Source organism: Loxodonta africana, chromosome 1 (genome assembly GCF_030014295.1).
Source record: "Loxodonta africana isolate mLoxAfr1 chromosome 1, mLoxAfr1.hap2, whole genome shotgun sequence".
Lineage (NCBI taxonomy): Eukaryota > Metazoa > Chordata > Mammalia > Proboscidea > Elephantidae > Loxodonta > Loxodonta africana.
This window is the reverse complement of record NC_087342.1, coordinates 124,429,053-124,446,113: the sequence shown is the minus strand read 5'-3', so window position 1 is coordinate 124,446,113 and position 17,061 is coordinate 124,429,053. Positions and strand designations below refer to the sequence as shown.

General features: G+C 39.5%; 1 long non-coding RNA gene across 2 annotated transcripts in view; it reads left to right on the top strand.

Moving 5' to 3' along the window:
* LOC135231618 (uncharacterized) overlaps nt 1-17,061 on the top strand; it is a 62,741-nt gene that overhangs the window by 33,262 nt on the left and 12,418 nt on the right. Inside the window, exons 2-3 of one of the 2 annotated variants that reach the window (XR_010322397.1) lie at nt 14,846-15,032; nt 16,297-16,473. This is a non-coding gene — a long non-coding RNA (uncharacterized LOC135231618). The remainder of the gene's footprint in view (nt 1-14,845; nt 15,033-16,296; nt 16,474-17,061) is intronic. The other variant, XR_010322398.1, reaches the window with a different exon arrangement.

Genomic DNA, 17,061 nt, shown 5'->3' with positions numbered 1-17,061 from the left:
TCTGTTGTGCGTAGGGTCGCTATGAGTCGGAATTGACTCGACGGCACCTAACAACAACACAACCCTGGGAGCCATTTTCTTAATGTAAATATATATATTTACGCTTTACTGTTTTTGCTTCTGTGGAGAGCCCAGCCTAAGACCCTGGGTGTTGTGTTTGAAAATGAAATACTTTGAAATTACTTTCTTCCAGAGAGGATTAGCATTTGCATCAAGGAATGCTATGAATCCAGGATCACAGTAAACCAAGTTTAATATCCCCTGGGTATCCCAGGGATTCAAATGGGCTGTAGTTCTATATGGTCTCTTCCATTTTTCAGGTCATCCTCAGTTTAAAAGAATATCCCCAGTTTATTGCAGGAAGGACCCTTTAGATACTCCACTCTTGTTCAAGACCTGGGCTGACTTATCTCCCTTATGCCCCGTAAAGTGATCAAATTTCCTCCCACCCTCAACCATGGGAAAATGTTGTTGGCCAAAAGTAGCTTATTTGCTAAAGTAACTTTCAGGGTTTTTCCTTTTAATGTTGTCCTAGTAATTCCTTAATGTCTTGTCATTTCTTCTATGTCCTTAATAATGTGTAGGATGTCAGAGTGGAAAAGAGTGATATGAAGGTATTTAAAAAAAAAAAAAAAACTAAGGGAGAAGAGGAAGGGAGAATGATTTTGTCTGTTGATTCAGGGTGACTGTCAATCAGTTGCACCTAGTTTTTCTTCAGTGGAGCTGGGATGAGGGGATAGGTTTCAAAGCCCTTCATGTCTTACACATATAAGAAAAATGGCCTTCCAAGAGTAAAAATCCACGATTTCAACAAACCAATCTGACATTAATATTGACATCTGGTAGGCACTCAATATATTTATTTGCTAAATGAATAAAGTTGCTCGCCTTAATTAACATTCCTCTTTCTCCAAGATGCACAAAAGAGAATACAACCTTATAGGTAAAAAAAAAAAAAAAAAAGTGGGTGAGGGAGATAGTTAATCAGTTGAGCACAGTTTTCAATGAATTTCTAGAAAACGGAAAATGAGTGGTATTTTTGTTGACAAATGACATTAAGCAGGGCTGCAAGCTAAAATACATATGACGGGAGGCTGTGTTGAGGTGGGATCAGAGCTTTTCAGTACAACTCCAAGAGGCTCCTGTTATGGAATTGACAGGTTTATTTGAGACTATTTCTGGGATAACCATCCAGTTGGTCTTTCTGACTCCCCTCTTTATGTAGGATCAAAAGGAACAACCAGAAGCCCTGAGTTTACTGGTAGGGGTAAAAGTAGAGGCTGTTTAAGAAATTTAAAGAACATCCTAGAGAAGCCTAAAGCTTCTACTGGCAGTACCAGTTGCCGTGGAGTTGACTCTGACTCATGGTAACCTCAGGTTTGTCACATTTGAACTGTGCTCCGTAGGGTTTTCAGTGGCTGATTTTTCAGAAGTAGATCCCTAGGCCTTTTTTCCAAAGTGCCTCTGAGTAGACTCAAACCTCCAATCAGTTAGCAGACAACCGTGTTAACCATTTGTACCACTTAGAGACTTTAAAAGTTATAACTTTTATCCCAGAGCAGATCCCCCCCACCTCCCCACATGCGCGCGCGCGCGCGCACACACACACACACACACACACCCACACACACACCCTCATTCAGGCTTTTTGGTGGTTCTCTAAACTCTTGCTTCTCACTCATCTACATACATGTTGCTGCTAGTCAGGGGAGAGGCCTACTAAAAAAAAAACACATTAGCAGAAGAAACCCATTCCAGCATCTATACTAATTAACCAAGTATTTTATTTTAAAATATAAATATCCCTACAAATATGAAGGAAATTAGCCGTCTGACTACGAAAGACCAAGATGAACAAACCAAAACACACACACAGACACACACACTGAAGGAAACAGAGCTAATTTAGGAAAGAAAAGAGAACCTAAAAAAATAAATAAAACTCTCATTTGTGTCTTCAAAACAATGGTACGTGCTAATGAACAATCAGAAATCACACTAATTTTTTAGAAACAAAAAATTATTGTTAAAAAATTAACTGGGGTGGAAAGTGGGAGGGTGCTGTCGCATTGTGGGGACAGCAACCAATGTCACAAAACAATACACATATAAATTTTTGAATGAGAAATTAACTTGAGCTATAAACTTTCACCCAAAGCACAATTAAAAAAAAAAAAAATTAGTTCTATAAGGAACACTGCCAGAGTGAGGAGTAGAGATGGAAAAGCTGAAAGGAAATAGTATATAGAGGCTCAATCCAGGAATGTCAACATTTGATTGATATGTATTTCAGAAAGAATTGAATAAACAGAAGAAGGAAAATTAGAAAAGAAAAGAAATGTCTTGGAGCTGAAGAGAGATACAAGTTTTTAAACTGAAAATACCTATGAAGAACTAAGTAAGCTATGTGAAAAATTAAATGTTATATATCCACATGTCCTTGTGACATTTTGGATTACCAAGGGTACAGATAATATTCTAGAAGCAAATCCAGATTCACCTACTGAGAAATGAGGATCCAACTGGCTTATCCTTCTAGGTATTAGAAGATAATGAAGAAACATGTTTAAAAGCTTCTGAGGGAAATGATTCTGAACCTAGTATTTCACCCCCATGAGGGCCCCAAGTGTGCAGAGTATAACTGTACTCTGTAGAGCTTTTCAGTGCTTTCAGAAGCAGTTTACCGGGGCTTACTTCAAAGACACCTGTGGGTGGGTTTGAATCACCAGCCTTTCAGTTAATAGTCCAGCAGTTAACCGTTCGTGCCACCCAGGGTCACCATGAGTTGTAATCAATTCGATGGCAACTAACAACAACAACATTTCACCCCCATGCAAATTGCTGAACCGTTGTGAGGGCAAAGAAACACATTTTTAAACTTAATAGAACTCAGAAAGTTGACCTCCCAATCATCTTTTATGAAGATGTTATTTGAGTGTATAGTTTAGGAAAACAAGGACTAAGACTGAAAAACATGAAAAGTATATGAAGCAAATCCAGGGGAAACCAGGACGAAGATTGGTCCAGATGGCGGGAAGTCAGAGGGATCCTGAAATAGTACTGCAACAGGTAGTACTATGTATAGGCTGGATAATCTTCAACATGTACTAAAGAGTTATGTTTCTTTTAATCAACAAGGCAAAAGGAAAGCAATTAGAAATACCAGTAAAAAAATACAGTTTTACAAGAAAATGATGGCTTACATATAAAGCAAATTGAAATATAGCATGATTTGAATACTTGGTTAAAGGTGAGATGAAAAAAATCTATTTTATCTTGATGTTTAGATTTCCCTTCGCCAGTGTCCTTCAGAGAGGTCCCAGAAACGGGCTGTAGTGCTGTCGCTGTCCACTTTTGAGTGGTGCGTGCATATCATGCAGAACCATCTGTAAACCAGGCATAAGTTTTCTCTTCTTCACTCAGCTGATGATAATGAACTCCCTGTGAGGCTATAGGCATAAACTGGGAGAGGGCAGGCAATGTGACAGGAGTGGATACCAGGGGCATTTGGGCCACTTCCTCATACGACTTACTTTTCCTTCAGATTCTTTTCAATGAGCCTAGAAGACTTAGTTCCAAAGGAAGGAATGCTTCCACCTGTAGACACAACTCAGATTCTATTAAACTGGATATTAAGAATGCCACCTGGCTGCTTTGAGCTCCTCAGACCTCTGGATCAACAGACGAAGATGAAAGTTGCAATATTGTCTGCTGTGATTGACCCTGATGATCAAGGGGAAATCGGATTGATGTTGTATAACGGAAGTAAAAAAGAGTATGTCTGGAATACAGGAGATCTCTTAGAGCGCCTCTTAGTACTAACATGCCTTTTGATTAAAGACATTGGAAAACTACAGCAACCCAATTCCTACATGACTACTAATGGCCCAGATCCTTCAGGAATGAAGGTTTAGGTCACCCTACCAGGCAAAGAACCAGGACCAGCTGGGGTGCTTGCTGAGGGTAAAGGGAATATGGAGTGTGTGGTGGAAGGAGGTAGTTCTAAATACTAGTTAAGACCATGTGACCAGTTGCAGAAATAGGCACTGTAATTGTTTTGACTCCTTCTTGTTTTATTATATGTGTATGTGTGTGTGTGCATATATATATGTATGTATATAGAAATTATTTTTGTTTTTTTCCCTTATCCCATTGTTTATAAGATGTGAACAAGGCTAGCGCTTTTTTGGTCACACGTGTGTTAGTTGTATTAGTTGTTAGGTGTTAACGTGTGTTGGTTGTTAGGTTCAAGTATGACTTTGTAATTGTCTTTATTTAGAGATTCTGTATGGTTCAAGGAGAGGTGTACGGGTGCCAGGTTGACAAGAGGTGGATGGTGATGGTTATGGTTTTGTGTCAACCTGGCCGAGGCATGGTTCTCAGCAGTTTGGCAGTTATATAGTGATGTAGTTTGGCAATTATGTAATGATGTAGTTATCCTCCATGATGTGATTTGATGTGATCAGCCAATCATTTGTAAGGGGAGTTTTCTCGTTCGTGTGGCCTGCATCCAATTTTTATATGGATGTTCTGGAAAAGCTGGATTGCTTGCTCTGGATTCTGCATCTGACTCGTTATTATCTGACCTCTGGTTCTTGGGACTTCAGCCATCTGCCTGCCATATTCCTGCCAGTTTTGGGATTGACCAGCCTCCTCAGCCCATGAGCCAGTGACCTGCCATATTGCCTGCTGATCTTGGCAATCGTCAGCCTCTGCAGCCTGTGAGCTAGCAGCCTGCCATCTTACCTGTTGATCTTGGGTTTGTCAGCTTCTGCAGCTATGTGAGTCAGGAGACGCCTCCAACCTGATGCCTGGCCCACAGACTTGGGATTTACCAGCTTCTACAACTGCATGGGCCATTTCTTTGAGATAAATCTCTCTCTCTATATATGTATATAAGCTTTACTGGTTTTACTTACTAGAGAACCCAACCTAAGACACCCATATTACAATAAAAAGATATTCTAGAATCATTAAGAAGGTATTCAAACCAATTCCAAGAGCTTCTCATCATAGAGACAGTAGTTCTTACTAATTAACCTATGAATTATTGCAATTCCTATTATATTCCCAACAGGGTTTTCATAAAACTTAAAAATCCATTCTAAAACTCAAATGTAAAGGGCCAAGAAGAGTCAGTATATTAAGTCTTGCAATAAAACCTATAATAATTAAAATATGTCCTTGTTATAGGGATAATCAAATAGACCATTCAAAAGAAATGAGTCTAGAAACAGATTCCATTTATATATGGATCTTGATTTATGACAGAGGTGGTGTTACAAAACAGTTCAAAAAGGAGAATATCTTCATTACATTTGGGCAAGGAAGGATTTCTTAAATAAGGCACAGCACAGCTCTTAAAGGAAAACTGGTAAATTGAATACAAAAAAATTAGAAACTTTGAATGGCAAAAGACACAATAAACAAAGTGAAAAAGCACACACAAAGTGGAAGAATTTTTTAATTTATATAGCCAAAATAGGTATAGTAGATAGAATTTATGAAGAGCTGCTACTATATCAATAGAAAAAACAGGAATGAAATGGGGTAATTGACTTAAACAGAAGAGGAAAAAATGGTTGGCAAAAAAACAAAGATGTTAAACCTTACTAATAACAGAAATGCAAATTGAAAGTACAGTGTTGGGCCATTTCATACCCATTAGCTTAAGAAATTGTAAGTTTGACAATATCTTGTATTGGTAAAGGTATATAAAAAAAAAAAAAGGTATAAAGGGATAGAAATTCTTACACTCTCCTAAACCAAAAACCAAACCAAAACCATTGCCATCGAGTCAATTCTGACCCATAGCGACCCTATAGTTTCCTTTAGGAGAGTGTCTGAGCCAGATACTCTCCTAAAGGAAATATGAATTACTTACAATACTTTGGAAAATTAGACAGATTTAGTTAACTCTTATCAAAATCCATTCCCCTCTTCTTCCACACAGCTAGACTGCATTTCCCAGTTTCCCTTTCAGTTAGGTTTGATCATGTGATTGTTTACAGTGGAGTGGGATTAACAGCTATGTGCTTCTCCACATTATTTTCTTTTTCTGACTGCCTGGGATGACAGTCCAGGGAAGCTTGGTTACCTGATTATGCTCTTTGTGGAGCATAATCCCCTTTTCCCAGACTTCCCTTCAAGTTGCCAACTATTCATTCAAGTGACTCTGAAAGTCTGAGAACCTTCTGGGCAATGACTTTTAGGTGAAAGGGAGATTGCTATTGTATTAAAGCATTATATCCTGGCATCTATTTGTTACTGTAAGGAGCCCTGGCAGCACAATGGTTAATCACTTGGCTGCTCACCAAAAGACTGACAGTTTGAACCACCTAGCAGTTGTGCAGTAGAAAGACCTGGCGCTTTGCTTCCATAAAGATTACAGCCAAAAAAAAACCCTGTGAGGCAGTTCCACTCTGTCATATGGGGCCCCTAATGAGTCAGAATTTTCTCACAGCATCCAAAAACGTTTGCTAGTCTCCCCAACTAATACAGAGATGGATTCAGCAGTGTGCAATATCTACGTATTCTACTAGCCAGCAATTCTGTTTCTAGGTATATTTCCTAAAGAAACTCACGTTTATGTAAACAGGGATACATGTGCAAGAATGTTCATTGTAGCGCTGATGATAAAGGACAACAAAATGGAATAGAAAACTACTCTCAGAAGAATGGATAAGCTGTTTTTTTCATGAAATGGACTACTATGGTACAGTAATTATTAATGACTTATTAATGACATTTATTATCATGAATAAACAAAAAAATTAAGTAAAAAAACAAATTGTAAAAGAATTGTGATATGATTCCATCCGTGTAAAAGTTGAAAACACAGAATATGAAAAACATTTATAGATAATTCTTACTCGTAGTGAGAATGGAGAAGTGAGAATTATAATGAAAACCATTAATTTCAGCACAGTAATTCTGACATGGCCAGGTATGAACGTGTTCCGCTTTGCATAACCCTTCAGGGCACCATTCATGTCAGCTATATTTAAACAACCTGCATAGGAATATATGTTAGACCTAAACAGAGCCCCTAGGTGGTACAGATGGTTAACATACTTGGCCACTAAGCACAACGTTGACCATTTGAGTGCACCCGGAGGTGCCTCAGAAGAAAGCCCTGGCAGTCTACTTCTAAAAAATCAGCCACTGAAAACCCTGTGGAGCTCAGTTCTACTCCGATACACACAAGGGGGCCGTGAGTTGGAGTCGACTCCATGGCAACCGTACTGGTAGTGATTAACTCCAGGAAGAAGGGATTGAAAAATGGGAGTGATTTTTAAATTTTATCTTTAATTTAGAGCCCTGGTGGTATAGCGGTTAAGAGCTCAGCTGCTAACCAAAAGGCCAGCAGTTCAAATCCACCAGCCACTCCTTGGAAACCCTGTGGGGCAGTTCTACTCTGTCCTGTGGGGTCACTATGAGTCAGAACCAACTCGACAGCGCCTAACAACAACAACATCTTTAATTATTTTAAGAGAGAGAGAATCTGAAGCAGATATGGCCAAATGTTAACTTTTGTTCAATCTTATGGTTCATAAGTAAATATCTCTTTATTTTCATACTTTTTGATGTGTATAAAGTGTTTTATAATTAAAAATAAAAAGGAAGATAACCAAAGGAAGTCCTAAGGGCTATCACTTTTATTATTTCACTATAAAATCTTTATTTCTGAAAATGTAAGAATATTTGGGAACCACTGAAAAAATGAAATTTCTAATAAATCTAATATTTTCAGCAATGATTTTATGCTTGCTCATTAACTAAAAGTCTATGCATAGATTGTTTTTTGCTCCAGTATATGTGTCATAAAATAGGAATGTCAGATCATAAGCCGTAAAATGACTTCTATCTATGGTTTGTAGGGATCACTACTCTATCAAAATAAATTCATCACTTTGTTATCGTTAAAGAGGGTTAGCGAGAGGATTGGTGGAAGTTTATAGTCACTTTACTCTGGGCAAGGCTATTACTGGTGTTATGTGGAGACTGAGACAAAACATATTGTGTCTTATTCATCTTATAATTTGTTCATCAATATTTATTAAAATAAAGGTGAAATCTAGTTTATACAGTATTAAGGACAATCCAGATGCAAGAAGAGAAAACACAAAAAACCAGCACAGATTAAGAGGTATGTTCAGTGTGGCTGATTGCATTTTCCAAAACTACCGCAACAATGTTTCTCAGCCCACCTTCTCACACTCTAACATTTTCTCTTCTCCCACTGAGAGATGGGGTCTAGGTTATGACTCCTGTTCTCCAACCAGGGTAGGGCTTTGTGACAGCCTTGACCAAAAATATATGGCAGAAGGGACACTGTGACTTCCAAGTATAAAAAAAAAAAAAAAAAAATAGGTCATAAAAATGCCATGCAAGTTCACCTTGATCCCTGGCATGCTCACTTTGGGGGATGCCAGCTGATTATAAGCTGCCCAAACGCTCTGGGGCTGCCATGTGAGGAAGCTTAAGCTATCCAACATGGCGAAACCCTGAGACTACTTAGAGAGAGATGAAAGAGTGATGCCTGGCTTGCCCCCAGCTGTTCCAGCCCTCTAGCATTGCAGCTGAAGCCACTGTCTGACTGCAATAACATTAGAGATCTGAGCCAGAACCACCTAGCCAATCCCTTCCTGAATTTCTGACCCACAGAAACCATGGAGGATAAGAAAATGATTGTCGTTTTAAGCCACTAAGTTTCTCAGGTGACTTTTCTGTGCTACGATATGAAAGTGGAACATATCGGAAAGAGGATAAGTCTATTTTCCAGCCTCCAGATTTTCAAATCTTAATAGTACCGTTTGGAAGGTTACACTTGTTTACATGTGCACAGTCCACTGGTCTGGTCCCTGGAAGTGCTTTGCACATCAAAAAGGAACAATTAAATGATTGTTGAATAAATGAATAGCCTGCAGCAGCTAAGGGCCCTCATTCTACCATCAAAACACTGGGTTTGGGGAAAATGAGCCAATATTCCACTCTTGTCCCCTAGTCATTGTTATTCCCACAAATAGGAATATCACCTTTTTTTTTTTTTTTTTTTTTTAAAGCTGTCCGGCTAACCCTTCTCCCTAAAATTTTGCTTTAAAATTTAACTAACTTCATTTTTTGAGTAATGGCATTTTCCTTCAGGTATAAAACATATGGCACTGTCTTCAAAATACTAGGCTAGCTCTGTAATTATTTTAGCCACTGCATACTCGAAGAACAAGTGCGTTTGGTTTTAAGATAATTGCATATTATATGGTCCTAACAATCCTTTTTTATGTTATTATTTCTCATTTTCCAAATCATGGAATAACTATCCTGATAGGAAGGCTAGAAGAAGAATTAACAAGGAAGGAGTACCCAAGATTAACTTTAAAGTAACTAATTTAAATTATTAAAAATTAAAAAAAAATAGTTTAAGATTAATGTAATTCGTAGCTGGATAGATTTCCAAAGAATAATTTTCTAATGAGATTAATCATGACTCTTCATTAGCAAATACGAAAAACCCGATTTAGGGAACTGTTGTTAGGTGCCGTTGAGTCGCTTCCGACTCATAGCGACCCTGTGCACAACAGAACAAAACATTGCCCAGTCCTGCGCCATCCTCACAATCGTTGTTCTGCTTCAGCTCATTGTTGCGGCCACTGTGTCAATCCACCTCACTGAAGGTCTTCCTCTTTTCCACTGGCCCTGTACTTTGCCAAGCGTGATGTCCTTCTCCAGGGACTGATCCCTCCTGACAACATATCCCAAATATGTAACATGCAGTCTCACCATCCTTGTTTCTAAGGAGCATTCTGGCTGTACTTCTAAGACAGATTTGTTCATTCTTCTGGCAGTCCGTGGTATATTCAATATTCTTTGTCAACACCACAATTCAAAGGCGTCAATTCTTCTTCAGTCTTCCTTATACAATGTCCAGCTTTGACACGCATATGATGTGATTGAAAATACCATGGCTTGGGTCCGGAGCACCTTAGTCTTCAAGGTGACATCTTTGCTTTTGAACACTTTAAAGAGGTCCTTTGCAGCAGACTTGCCCAATGCAATGTGTCTTTTGATTTCTTGACTGCTGCTTCCATGGCTGTAGATTGTGGAGCCAAGTCAAATTAAATCCTTGACAACTTCAGTCTTTTCTGTGTTTATCATGATGTTGCTTGTTGGTCTGGTCGGGAGGCTTTATGTTGAGGTGCAATCCATACTGAAGGCTGTGGTCTTTGGTCTTTGTTACTAAGTGCTTCAAGTCCTTTACACTTTCAGCAAGCAAGGCAGTGTCATCTGCATAACACAGGTTGTTAATGAGTCATCCTCAAATCCTGATGCCCTGTTCTTCTTCATACAGTCCAGCTTCTCAGGTTATTTGCTCAGCATACAGATTGAATAGGTATGGTGAAAGAATACAACCCCAGTGCACCCTTTCCTGACTTTAAACCACTCCGTATCCCTTGTTCTGTTTGAACAACTGCCTATTGATCTATGTAAAGGTTCCTCATGAGCACAGTCAAGTGCTCTGGAATTCCTATTCTTTGCAATGTTATCCATAATTTGTTAATGATCCACACAGTCGAGTGCCTTTGCATAGTCAATAAAACACAGGTAAACATCCTTCTGGTATTCTGTGCTTTCAGCCAGGATCCATCTGACATCAGCAATGCTATCCCTGGTTCTGCGTCCTCTTCTGAAACCAGCCTGAATTTCTGGCAGTTCCCTGTCCATATACTGCTGCAGCCGTTTTTGAATGATCTTCAGCAAAATATTAACAATATTGTTCGATAATTTCCACATTCAGTTGGATCTCCTTTCTTGGGAATAGGCATAAATATGGATCTCTTCCAGTCAGTTGACCGGGAAGCTGTCTTCCATATTTCTTGGGATAGACATGTGAGCACCTCCAGCGCTGCTGCTGTTTGTTGAAACATCTCAGTTGATATTCCATCAATTCCCGGAACCTTGTTTTTCATCCGTGCCTTCAGTGCAACTTGGACTTCTTCCTTCAGCACCATCGGTTCCTGACCATACATTACCTCATGATATGGTTGACGTCGACTAATTCTTTCTGGTGTAATGACTCTGTGTATTCCTTCCATCTTCTTTTGATGCTTCCTGCATCGTTTAATATTTTCCCCATAGAATCTTTCACTGTTGCAACTCGAGGCTTTTTTTCTTCAGTTCTTTCAGCTTGAGAAAAGCCTAGCACGTTCTTCCCTTTTGTTTTTCTATCTCTAGCTCTTTGCACATGTCGTTATAATACTTTACTTTGTTTTCTCAAGCCGCCCTTTGAAATCTTCTGCTAAGTTCTTTTACTTCATCATTTCTTCCTTTTGCTTTAGCTGCTCGACATTTGAGAGCAAGTTTCAGAGTCTCCTCTGATATCCATCTTGGTCTTTTCTTTCTTTCTTTCCTGTCTTTTCAATGACCTCTTGCTTTCTTCATGTATGATGCCCTTGATGTCATTCCACAACTCGTCTGGTCTTTGGTCATTAGTGTTCAGTGCGTCAAATCTATTCTTGAGATGGTCTCTAAATTCAGGTGGGTTATACTCAAGATTGTATTTTGGCTCTCGTGGACTTGCTCCAATTTTCTTCAGTTTCAATTTGAACTTGCATATGAGCAATTGATGGTCTGTTCCACAGTCGGCCCCTGGCCTTGTCCTGACTGATGATATTGAACTTTTCCATCATCTCGTTCCAAAGATGTAGTCAGTTTGATTCCTGTGTGTTCCATCTGGTGAGGTCCATGTGTATATAGTCGCCATTTATGTTGGTGAAAAAAGGTATTTGCAATAAAGAAGTCGTTGGTCTTGCAAAATCCTATCATTTGATCTCTGACATTGTTTCTATCGCCAGGGCCATGTTTTCCAACTACCAGTCCTTCTTCTTTCCAACTTTCACATTCCAATCACCAGCAATTATCAGTGGATCCTGATTGCATGTTCCATCAATTTCAGACTGCAGAAGCTGATAAAAATCTAAAGTTTCTTCATCTTCCACCTAAGTGGTTGGTGTATAAATTTGAATGATAGTCGTATTAACTGGTCTTCCTTGTAGGCATATGGATATTATCCTATCACTGACAGAGTTATACTGCAGGACAGATCTTGAAATGTTCTTTTTGATGGTGAATGCAGTACCATTCCTCTTCAAGTTGTCATTCCCAACATAGTAGACTATATGATTGTCAGGGAATTAGCTTAAGCAAAAAAAGGAAATTTTTTGGCACATGTAAACAAACCCTATTAAGATCAGCTCTATAACCAGCATTAGGGATGTCTAGAACCACAAACTCAAATGTCATTAGGGGGTCTCTCTCATTGTGTCCTACTCCCTTTCACTCCCTCCTTTTTTCTTCCTCTTTCCCTATTTCTGGTTTATTCTCTCTGCTTATTGATTCTTACACCTCTCCCAAGATTGACTTTCTCCTCAGCACTAGAAAATTAGCTCTTAGCAGCTATTGGGCTCACCTTTTCATCGAATATCTCCAATTATAAAAATTCTTTCTTTTTCATTAAGTTATATGTGATCCTTCCTTTTGGAAGAAATATTTTCCTTCTCTCTATTCCCATAATTCTTACCCGTTCTCTTAAGTCCTTTTTCCATTCTGCCCTGTACTGCCTTCTCAGTATTCATCTCTCTTGTTGTCGTTAGGTGCTGTGATTCAGAGCCCTTAGTTTATGGCGACCCCACGCACAGCAGAACAAAACAATGCCTGGTCCTGCGCCATCCCGTGGTCAGTTTGGGATCAGACCTTTGTGATCCATAGGGTCTTGCTGATTTTTGGAAGTCGATCACCAGCGCCTTCTTCTTAATCTAGACTGTAAATTCCATGAGGGTGGTGATTAGGTTTTGGTTTTGTTGTTGTTTTATTACTATTTTTCTGGTATGATGTAACCTATAGCATTAACAGTAGTAAGAAGTTAAAAAATATTTTAAATGAAGCTTCAGTTCTCTGGCAGTACTCATTGTTCAGTACATTCATCTAGAAGATAAAGCATTCTACACACAGCTTTGTAAAGCAGCAGCTTCATTCAGCAGCATAGGAAGAGATACACACAACCCAGTGGGTAGCTCACTTACCTCAGTGGAGAGTAAACAGAAACAAGAATTGATGACTCTGTAGGGGCAGGAGTATTGGGGGGAGAGGAGTGTGTGTAGTTAATAAGGCAAAAACAGCAACAGGGGTTCCAGGGTGGGTGATACAAAGATGTTCAAGCAGACAGACATTCGATATTGTGGCACCCATTGCCATCAAGATTCTGGCTAATAGAGACCCTATAGGACAGAGTAGTACTACCCCAGAGGGTTTCCAAGGCTCTAATCTTTAAGGAAGCAGACTAGCTGCCACATCTTTCTCCCACAGAGCTGCTGGTGGGTTCAAACCACTGACCTTTTCAGTTAGCAGCCCAATGCTTAACCACTGTACCACCAAGACTCCTTCGGCATCAGGGTAGACGCTTACTTATCACTGAGGTTTGGGGTCATGATTCCAGTCCTGGTGGGGGACTACAGAGATCAAATGCTCTAAGAAAGAAAGAATGTGCCAGAAAGGTGGCCAAAAATACAGTAAAATCTGCGACATCTGGAACCTGTGTAAGGCAAAAACCTGTTAGAGAAGGAAAACTCAAATATTTTCCACTAATAGAGAACAATAGAAAAGTGGTAGGATTGCACCCTGTCAAAGGTGAAAAACTTTCAAGACCTAGGAAAAGAAGGCAGTCCCATTGAGTTCTGGCTCTCAGAGGTTTCAGTGTAATTCAGAAATTGTGAACCTGGCAGAAAGACTTTCACGCTAGTAGACAAGTATCTAAGAGGATTTGACTTTAATTCATAGAAATTAGAGTTGGAAATGCTTAAATATAGTAATTGACCATCCTGGAATTTGGAGAAAGGATTGAGTTTGCAGCTGAGGAACAAGCAACCTGAGTCATTGTATGAAGAATGGATGGAACAAATGGGAACCCAGATGGACCCTACAAATACAGTGTAGAAGCAATATCCAGAAACAGATTTGAGAAACAAATGGGTGCAATAGGCAGTACTCCATTTCCTTCTATTATACTTTCAGAATTTTGTCTTTTAATACGAATATGCAAATGTCATATGTGGTGAAATGGAAAGGGAACTGCAAATAATAATTCCATTCTGAGGTGCTTTTATTTTTCAGGATGTTTCTCATCCCATCACAAACTTCATCTTTACCTGCAAAAATCATGTTCTCTTCCACATATTGGCAAAATTGGAACAGAAAATAATCGAACTAAATAATACCACTGGCATTTCTTTTTTATTTTAGTTTATTTAATGCTCTGATTGCTTTTTTCATTCAGTACAGTGCCTTGCAGAGCCTGGTAAAATGTGGAAAGATAATCAGAAAAACATGGGCTTGAGTTAAGTTCTGCCAACCATTGCCTGTATAACCCAGAAAAAAATATTTCATGTCTCTAAACTACAGTTCTTAATCTGTAAAATAAGACTGATGAGAAATAATGCCAGGTAGATAAGGACTAGAAGGCAGAAGGGAACAGGAAAGCTTGTAAAAGGGAACACAAGGTCTAGACGGGAGTGTTGACATGTCATGGGGTTGTTAACCAATGTCATAAAACAATGTGTATACTAACTGTTTAATGAGAAACTAGTTCTGTAAACCTCCATCTAAAGTACAGTTAAAAAAAAAAGTAATGCCGGGTGGGGTTGTTTGTTAAGAGGACTAAATAAGAAGATGCATTAGTAGTACTTGTTACAGAGCCTTGCACAAAGTAGACAGTCGATGAATGCTGGCTACCAATAAATGTCTTTGAATTGAATGTGTTTTCTTTGTCCTTGTTTTCATCTTTTTTTGGTAGACACTAAGTTTGCACAGAGTTCCTGGGTGGTGCAAACGGTTAACATGCTCGGCTGCTAACTGAAAACTTGGAGGTGTGAGTCTCCCCAGAGGCACCTTGAAAGAAAGGCCTGGTGACCTACTTCTGAAAAATCAACCACTGAAAACCCTGTGGAGCACAGGTCTACTCTGACACAATTGGGGTTGCCGTAAGTCAGATCAGACTCAACAGCAACTGTTGTTTTGGTTTGTTTTAACTTTGTACACCTGTTGATTAACATGTTGCATGTATTAAAATCTTAGTGTTTGGCAATTGCCATAATATTTCCACTTCTGGCACATAGAAAAAATAAAAAAAGTGATCATAGGAGTTTTACTTCAGGTACTGGTGGATTAGGTCATTTTAGTCTATCCTTTCCACTAAAAATCATTTTAGAAGTTGTGGTTGAGGGGGACATAAAAATCATCAGTTTGAAGGCATTGGAGAGCAACTAAGGTGTAGGGATTTGTGGGCCAAGATCCAGGAGAAGAAGGAAACCAAGGAAGGTGAGCCTGGAATTTGGAACTGCTTTCTTCCTTAAAGGAGCCTTGGGGGTGTTCGGCTGCTAATCCAGAGGTTGGTGGTTCAAACTCACTAGCTGCTCCTCGGGAGAAAGATGTGACAATCTACTTCCATAAAGATTATAGCCTTGGTATCTTAAACTGTGTTCTCTAGAGAAGCAAAACCAGTAAAGCGTACAAATATATAAAGAGAGATTTATATCAAGGAAATGGCTCATGCAGTTGTAGAGGCTGGAACATCCTAAGTCCATGGGTCAGGATAGAGGCTTCACCTGAAGCATGTAGCCACAGGGGCTGATGAACCCAAGATTGGCAGGTCAGAGAGCAGGGCTCTTGCTCACAGGCTGTGAAGACTGACGAATTGCAAAGATCAGCAGGTAGGACCACAGGTAAGCTGCTAGCTCCAGTCCTAAGAACAAGAGGTCATATGAACAGGAGCCAGCTGCAGGATCCAGAATGGGCAGAAGCCCACAAGCCTTGCCAGAATATCTACTTATATTCAATGCAGGCCATACCCCCAAGGAAACTCCCTTTCAACTGACTGGCTACTCACAGCAGATCCCATCATGGAGGTGATCACACAACAACAGATCTCATTATGGAAGTGATCACACCATCATAAAACTATCAAACCACTGAGAATCACGGCCCAGCCAAGTAGACACACAACCTTAACCATCACATTTGGAAACCCTATGGGGCATGTGTTGGTTAAGATTGTGTTTCAGCTTGGCTGGGCCATGATTCTAGTGTTTATATGTGGTCACTCCCATGATGAGCTCTGCTATGAATAGACAATCAGTTGAAAGGGAGTTTTCTTGGATGTGTGGCCTGCATCCGAATACAAGCAGATGTTCTGGTTTTTTGCCGGCTCTGGATTCTGCAGTTGACTACTGTCTGTCTGATCTCCAGTTCTTGGGACTTGAGCTATCAGCTTGCCTGCCAATGTTGGGTTCTTCACAGCCTGTGAGCAACAGCCTTGCTGTCCAACCCACTGATCTTGAGTTCACCAGCCTCTGCGACTACATGAATGCGGAGAAGCCCCTATTCTGATCCCTGGACTTGGAATGTTCCAGCCTCTACAATTGTGTAAGCCATTTCCTAGGTATAAATCTCTCTCTCTCTCTCTATACACTTCACTGGTTTTGCTTCTCTAGAGACAGGGCAGTTTTACTTTGTCCTGTAGGGTTGCTATGAGTCAGAATTAACTTGACAACAACAGGTTTGGTTTTGGTTTTTTCCTTCCTTAAGGTCATTGTCAATTGAGAAGTAAAAATTGTCAATTGAGAAGTAGTCTGTGCTTATTATCAATTTATATACTAGGAATATCATAAAGAGGTATAGGATTTACAAGTTTGAAGAAATTGGTTTTCATTTATAATAATCAGGAAAGAGAATGTTTTCCAATATAGTCAACAGATACTGTTGCTGTTAAGTGCCATCGAGTTGACTCTGATGCATAGTGATTCATGTGACGAAGTAGAACTGCCTTATAGTATTTCCTAGACTGTAATCTTAAGGGAGCTGATCACCAGGTCTTTTCTCCTGTGGAGCTGCTGGGTGCGTTCCAACCATCAATAATTTTTGGTTAGCAGCAGAGCACTGGATCTTGTGCCCCCAAATTTGTCTTTATTGCTGGTTCAAACAACCAAATATAGACTTTCTGGAAGCATTACA